This window comes from Juglans regia, chromosome 4 (genome assembly GCF_001411555.2).
Source record: "Juglans regia cultivar Chandler chromosome 4, Walnut 2.0, whole genome shotgun sequence".
Classification (NCBI taxonomy): domain Eukaryota; kingdom Viridiplantae; phylum Streptophyta; class Magnoliopsida; order Fagales; family Juglandaceae; genus Juglans; species Juglans regia.
In genome coordinates, this window is record NC_049904.1 from 815,592 (window position 1) to 824,573 (window position 8,982).

Genomic DNA, 8,982 nt, shown 5'->3' on the forward strand with positions numbered 1-8,982 from the left:
ATGTATGGTACTTTCTCTTTATATGCCTATATATTTCATTAATATTAATTACCGTCTCGACTACATATCTACGTATAATTACTATACGCATGCTTTGAGGACGTCTCGGTGAAAAGGCACGCGCGTTGGGCGAGATAATATTATTGGATTTGCATGAGAGAGAGAGAGAGAGAGAGCTAGGGACAAAAGGGTGACGGGAAGAGAGAGAGAGAGAGTAGTGCAGGGATCAGCCCCGTGAAAGTGTTTGGAGGGATTGACAGCTAAACGACCTTTAACGCTTGCTTCGCTGCTTTCGATGCCTTTCTTCCCTGAACCCCAGAAACTTGAATGCCTCTACTCACGTGCAGATTCCTTTCCTAAACGCGTTTAAGCCCACAATTAATTAATTAATTAATTAATATTCCCTCCACCCTCTCGTTGCACGTGCCCCTCATCTCTCTCTCTCTCTCTCTCTCTCTCTCTCTCTCTCCCCGATAGACCTAGATGAATATCATGCGCATCAAAGAATTATAGGCATGCATGCAACAACCCTAACTCAACAGTAATATTTTGCCTGTGGCGGTTCCATCTGTATGTCATGCGTGTATATATATATATATATAGGAAGGAATTATGTGCACTTGTGTATCATGTGTGTGTATATATATATAAGATTGCCACTCGGTTCGAACGAAGCATTTATTTAGCTTTTTTTAAGAAAGAAAGGATAAAATAGATAACTGTATATACTTGGAGCTGGTGATATCGCCAATCAGTACTATATATATATACAGTGAGAGGCTCAGAGATCATATACTGTCGAGTTCGTGAGGTATATGAGAGGAGAAAGAAGCAGAAATGAATGCTAGATGATTAAGAAATTAAGCGATTATTAATAATGTAGGAGATAAATTAATTATGCATGCATGGGAAGATTATTAATATTTATGGCCACAATATCCAATTAAAAATAAAACTGTAACCGATTGATCAGATGGATTCATATATAATAAAGAGCATAAATAAATAATTTAATAAATGTAAAATATTAATTGCATTTGATCATATATCTCCAACATGAACAATATTGTCTTCATCGTATAAAAACAAATCACAGTTGTACCCACCTATTCACATGTGTGCTCAATAATCATCACATACAACAAATAATTCACCGCAAAAATAATCTATCTGCTCCGAGCTTGTGATCTCTGGCCAGCAGCCCTAGATATATAGCTAGCTAGTTTGATCAATTTTAATATTCTTCATAGCTAGCTAGCTAGCTAGGGTATATTAGCTTGATCAGTGCCTGCTCTGGCCTGCTACGTACGCGCGATAGATCGATCGATGCCTTTATTATTCATTGTTTATATATATATTATGATGTATAAAACAAATGATCCATTCCCAATTTGTGGCGAATTCGTGCATGGCATGCATAAGAAAGCAGCTGGAACGGTCCATTAATTAGTCGGTGGGGCAGGGTCAGAGAAACAAACCAAGTTCATGCGGATCCAATGGCCAAGAAAGGTGCAACTGCATGCAGGCTGCTGAGATTAGACAACATGCATGATTTCTATAGTACTACTTGATTGTCCATATATATATATATATATATATATATATATATATATATGTAAGCGTTTTATCGCTCAAGGCTCTTATAATTAACATTATGATTATGTGAAGGTTATATAAACATAATTATAAATGTGATATTTTATTTTAAAAAAAAACTGTTGAGATCCATTAATATTGTTTAAATATATTATCAATGTCATGAAATATATGTTTCCTATTGAAATATATATATATTGAAGAAATTCATGAGCGTAGCTAACTCATCTCATAAAACCGGTTCTAAAAAAAAGGATTATTCATTTCTTATAAACATGTCTAAGACCTTGTCCACAGACAATGTAAGATTATTCCTCAACATATATAAATTACGAATCTCCAAATGGTTTAAATTGAAGATACCACTAAACCGCTTTTTTTTTTTCTTTTCCGACATATCTCGATCGATCCAGCAATCTACCTAGCTCATTAATATATCATTCTGGTCGTGAGGCGCCATACATCCCAAGCCACTTTTGCAAATACATGGTTATGATACAAAAATATCCATCCATAAGAAAGAACTTTTAAATTTTGTCCAACCAGCTTTATTATGCTTTTATAAAGGATATATATATATATATATATATATATATATATAATGGAGGATATTTAATTCCGGATAAGTAGGAAGTTAAAAGTCTGTATGTATTTATGCTTTCCACCAAATCTCTAGCTACGATCTCATTTTTTACTTAATTCTTGAGGATCCCTAGCTGGGTACGTTGTTGCTAGCCAATGACCCATCTTGGGAATTAGTTTATTATATATATATTTGACACAATCAAATCTGCTCAGGATTCCCAATTGCACAAAATCAGCCTCGGAATCATCACCATAATTTTAGAAATAGTTATTACTTTGTAAATATCAATTATTTCCTTACATTTGTTTATTTCATACTTAGTCTAGCTTCCTGTATCTATTTAAACAACAACGTATCAATGTAATTAGCAAGTGATTGAAATAAAATTGTTCAGTTTTTACATTCTTGACATGGTATCAGCCTGAACACGATCCCTACCCTACCCAAGACCTCCATGGCTTCTTCCTCCTCAAATGTTCCTTCCCAATATACCCTTCATCCCTCTGATTCCCCTAGTCTAATCCTTGTTTCTGGTCTCCTTACAGGTGATAATTTTTCAAAATGGCAAAAAGCCATAACCCGAGCACTCAATGCCAAGAACAAGCTCAGGTTTGTCAATAGCTCCCTTCCCACTCCTAATCCTAGCTCTCCCAAATACAAACAATGGAACCAAACCAAGGACATGGTCCTTACCTGGATTTTAAAGTCCATCAGTTCATCTCTAGCCAACTCTCTTGAATATCACACCGACCCACGAGAAGTTTGGATTGACCTCCAATCTCGTTTCAGCCACGGCAATAATGCCCACCTTTATCACCTCAAACGTGAGCTTTCCTTTCTGCAGCAAAACACCACCTTTATCCATGAATATTACAACCATACCAAACAAATATGGGATACATTAAGCCATCTTCAAAATAACAATGATCTCAAGGATTTACGAAAACAAGCAGACGATGAATGTGTCTTCCAATTCCTTTTTGGCCTAAATGATTCCTTTGCCGATCTCAGAACCCAAATCCTAGCTATGAAACCCCTTCCCCCCATCACAAAAGTTTTTTATATCTTGTTTCAGGAAGAGCAACAATGCCTACTTCACATACGCCCAGTGCCGATGGAATCCATGGCTTTCGCAGCAGCCAACGCCGGCAACACCAGAAGCAACCTTCATTGCACTAAATGTGGCAAAACGAGTCACACCCGTGACCGATGCTGGAGGGTTATCGGATACCCACTTGGGCGCGATCAACGCTCCAAGTCGCGCCCTTCTCTTCTCGGCAAACCATCGCCTACCTTGGCTCTGGTAGCAAGTCAGGCCTCTTTCTCCTCAGACTCGTCGCCAGTACCTGGATTAACGCTGGAGCTCTACCAAAAATTGCTAGACCCTCTCACCCCGACACCCACTCCCTCCAATTTCGTCGGTGATGTTACTTCCTCTCCCTCCTCCTTTGACAGCCATCACGATTGGGTTGTGGACAGTGGCGCTAGCGCCCACATGTGCCACAACCGGCGTGCGTTCTCTGATTTCAAATCCCCTCTCCCTTCTCTCTCGGTGAGATTGTCGAATGGTCATACCCTCTCCATTAAGGGTATCGACAATTGCTAACTATCCCCCTCCCTTACTCTTTCAAATGTCTATTATATCCCTAATTTTCATTTTAATCTCTTATATGTCCCTCAGCTTAGCACTAACACCAATTGCATTGTTTCTTTTTACTCTGAAAACTTTTTGTTTCAAGACCCACAGTCGACGAGGCTGATTGGAGCGGCTGATTTTTGCAATGGGCTTTATGTGTACCGGCCCAACAATGTTCTTGCTATTTCCATACAATCCATTGCAAATAAAGACTTATGGCATCGAGGCCTAGGTCATCCTTCTCGTCTTCTTATTTCTCAATTATTTAATAATTCTCATGTTGTTTCGGATTGTGATATTTGTGCTCGTTCTAAGCACACACGTTTGCATTTTTCCTCTAGTGATAATAAAAGTTTTTTTTTGCTTTCAATAGAATATTTTGTGACATTTGGGGTGACTACCATATTTCTTCCATTTGTGGTTCTTATTATTTTCTCACTATAGTCGATGATTTTTCCCGCACCACTTGGATCTATCTTATGCGTTATAAATCTGAGTCATATACAAATCTCATGCATTTCTTTGCCCTTGTCCAAAATCAGTTCAATACCACGATAAAAAAAATTCGCACTTAAAATGGACAAGAATTTCTTTCGCAAAAATTTCAATCATATATTCATAATCACGACATTATTTATGAATATACTTGTGTTGAAACTCCACAACAAAATGGCGTTGCGGAGCGAAAACACAGGCACCTCCTGAATATTGCTCGAAGCCTTTGCTTCCAAGCACACTTACCTCTCAAATTTTGTGGAGAATGTGTACTCACTGCGGCATATCTCATTAACCGTACACCAAATTGCATTCTTCAAAACAAATCTCTTTTTGAACTTCTCTTCAACACCATTCCAAATTATACTCACATTCGTGTGTTCGGTTATCTATGTTACGCCCAAACCCTTTGTGCTCATCGAGATAAATTCTCTCCCCGTGCCTCAAAATGCTTATTTCTTGGCTATCCCAGGAACCACAAAACATACAAACTCTACAATCTCGACACACAATCAATCTTTTTTTCTCGAGATGTTACCTTTCATGAAGACATCTTTCCCTTTCAAGGTCTTCCAGATATTTCCCATCCATCTCCCTCTATCCTTCCCTTACCCATTCCCGAACCTATCCTCCCCTTACCTGATCCCGAACCTATCCTACCAACTCCATCCTCTCCTCCTTCTACTAACACCACAGATCCTCCCTCTCCCTCTACTTCTCTTCATCCTCGTCGCACTACTTCTCAACCAGCTTATCTCCAGGATTATGTTTGTCCAACTCTACACGCAGGGCCCACGACATCATCACTCGATGTATCAACATCAGGTATTGCTCATCATTTATCTGTTTTTCTTTTATATTCTCATTTTTCACCTTCTCATCTTACATTTTTACATGCCCTCACCATTTTTGTTAAACTTTCTTGCTATTCCACTGCCCTTCGACATTTCCATTGGCGTGAAGCAATGTCTAATGAGCTTCGTGCCTTTGAAGTCAATTCTACCTGGACACTTGAACCACTCCCTCCTGGTAAAAAGTTCATCGGTTGCAAATGAGTCTTTAAAATCAAACTCAAAGTAGATGGTTAAATTGAAAGATATAAAGCTCGCCTGGTTGCAAAAGGCTACACTCAAGTTGAAGGCCTTGATTATCATGTGACTTTTGCACCTATTGCAAAAATGACTAATGTCTGGTGTTTGTTAGCTGTAACCGCCACTCAGCAATGGATAATACATCAACTTGACGTCAACAATGCCTTCTTACACAGTGATCTTCATGAAGAAGTGTACATGACACCTCCTCTCGGATATGCCGCCTCCACAAATCCCTCTACGGCCTCGAACAAGCATCCCGCAACTGATTTTTTAAACTAACTACTGTGTTTCTTGATGCAAGTTTTACTCAATCTCAAGCAGATCACTTTTTATTCACCTTGGTCAAAACCACAACTATCACCATTGTGCTTGTCTACGTTGATGATATTCTAGTTGCTGGAAATGATCTCTCCCAGATTAAGACCTTCAAACGTGCTCTCTCCACCAATTTCAAAACCAAGGATTTCGGCCCCCTCAAATATTTTCTTGGTCTCAAAGTTGCTCCTTCACAAAAATGCATACTCCTTAATCAACGAAAATATGCTCTTGATATTTTGAATGACAGTGGCCAACTTGGCGCTCGGATTGCTCTCTTTCCCATGGAACAAAACTTGAAACTCACAAATCAAGATGGCACACTTCTTTCCGACCCTAGTGCCTATCGACGACTCGTGGGACAACTCATCTACCTAACCATCACTCTTCCTGATATTGTCTTCGAAGTCAACATCCTCAGTCAGTTTATGCATGCTCCTCGTCTTCCTCACATGCAAGCTGCTACTCGTGTTCTTCGATACAACAAAGGTAGCCCAGGCCAAGGCATTTTCTTTCCATCCTCCAATACTTTACATGTTACTGCCTATACTGGTTCAGATTGGGCCAGTTGTCCCACTACTCGCCGCTCCACCACCGACTATTTCATTCAGCTTGGCACGAGTCTTATTTCAGGTTGCACAAAAAAACAAACGACAATAGCTCACTCTTCCGCTGAAGTTGAATATCGTGTCATGGCCGTCACCACTTGTGAGTTCACCTGGTTAAAACAACTCCTCACTAATTTTGGTATTCCCCATCCAGAACCTTTCAGCTTACATTATGATATATAATCAATATGTTATGTACATTGCTCATAACCCTGTGTTCCACGAGTGTACCAAAACATATTGAGATTGATTGTCACATTATTCGAGATAAGATCCGGTCTGGTCTCCTCACTGCGGTACATACGTCATCACATGAGCAAATTGTGGACATCTTCACTAAAACCTTAGGACGAGAACTTTTTCATCACTTTTTATGCAAGTTGGGCATTACAGATCTTCATGCGCCAACTTGAGGGGGAGTATTGACACAATCAAATCTGCTAAGGATTCCCAATTGCACAAAATCAGCCACGGAATCATCACCATAATTTTTGGAATAGTTATTGCTTTGTAAATTTCAATTCTTTCCTTACATTTGTTTATTTCAAACTTAGTCTAGCTTTCTGTATCTATTTAAACAGCAACATATCAATGTAATTAGCAAGTGACTGAAATAAAATTGTTCAGTTTTTACATTCTTGACAATATATATATATATATATCATCGAGACCCTTGATAGCTAGGGTTTTATACATCAATTGTATCGGTTAATTTTTGCATGTACGAAAGTTTTTATACATCAATTAACTTTTTGAATTAATTACCAGAAATAATACAAGTACTCTGCCCGCAGCTTTTCAAGATATATGATCAATATATTAATACTCCAGTACATATTGGGTATATACTAATTATTCGTCAGGGGAGAAAAACTTATATATATATATATATACACACACACACACATGCACACACTAATTACAGTAGTCTATTTTTATATATCTAGCTTCCTAGTGTTTAGGAACAGGTAATTAATCATTCTTTGATTGGGCGGACATCATCTATAAATTGAACATGGGCGCTCAGATTTTCTACAAAAAATAAAACCCTTCTTCCCACTTTTTCAAGATAGTACTGAGATGGCCCCATCATGGCAATAATGTGAGCGTTTGAATAATAAACATGACAAGGAGCTAGCTAGCTATTATCTGATCAAGATCAATAATCCGCAGCACGTGCTTTCCTTTTTTTTCCTAGCTTATTGACTTGTTGATCAAATGATTAAGTGCTTAGCAGGGTTGTAACATGCTTGATTTAGTTTGTTGCTTGTGCGCAAAGAAATTCGAGTATATTGTTCTTCTAGCAAAATCTCGAGCACTAGTACATGATCAGTCAGAATTAATGAGTGTGACTGCGTTCTTATCAGAATTAATGATCATTTATATATAAATATATATATATACATATATACCTAGGATCGGTGATTATATATTAGAATCAGATCACAAACAACCAAAGTTCTAGTACGTTTGGATTCTTAACTCCTCTCAACTCATTATTATAATTTTTTTAAATTCCAACACAAAATATAATAAATAATTCAACTTTTCAAATCTCAAAATAATAATATTATTAAAAAATAATATTCTAACAATATTTTATCATCTTAACTCAACTCAGTTCAACATCTAAACCGAGAATATTATATGCATGGCACCTTAAAATGAAGTTATTTTTGTTTATTTTCTTTAAACAAATAATGAAATATTAATGCTGGCCTCATGAGAGGATCAAATATCCAAGAAATGGTAAAAATAAAGCATAAGTATTAATTAGTGTAGATAGGGATCGATCAGCATGATTAATAAAAGTCTAATCAGCCAATACGTGTGGAAATTAATATAAAACAGTGCCAGATTTGGAAACGTGTCCCGTGACAATCCCTTTTTTTTTTTTTCTTGGACGTACTTTTCCTGCATACGAGATTCCAATACCTCAAAATTAGATCAAGCTGGGACAAAATTCCAGATCAAAAATCATATGGTGGAGAGCTTAATTAAATTAATGTAGAGTACTCGATCTATATATGCACAAGATCATCATGAACAATTTAATTAGATTCCTCAAAACACGGAAATATTATTTTCATAAAAGCTTTAATGTATATATCCTAGACATAACGTCGATAAGAAATTATGAAGGTCTGAAATATAATCCCTATAACCTATATATATAAAAAAAAATTAATTTATTTTTACGTGAGTCTTATATTTATTTATTTTTTTTAAAATAATTACACAATACTTATACACTCACGATTGCACGTATCATATATATATATATATATATTAAAAGCTCAAGAAAACAAAAAAGTACGTCATATTATATTGACTTTCTTGTTGCAAGTTATTCATGTGACTAATGAGTTGCAGATTTGCAATCATGCATTCTTTAACCATAAAGAACTGTACGTACGAACGTACTATCGAAGGGTATACATCCACATATATTTTTTTCCCTCTGGTTGAAGAGAAGGCTAGAAATCAGATCGAGAGTTACAAGGCAGGCCAGCCATGATAGATCGAGATCAGAGAGTATTACAGGGCAGGCCATGCATGATATATAGACGACAAAACTGTAAATAAAAAGTACTGTCAATTTTTATGTGCCCTAAAGTTCCCATAAACTGGCTGTGCTTTCCAAGACAAGCA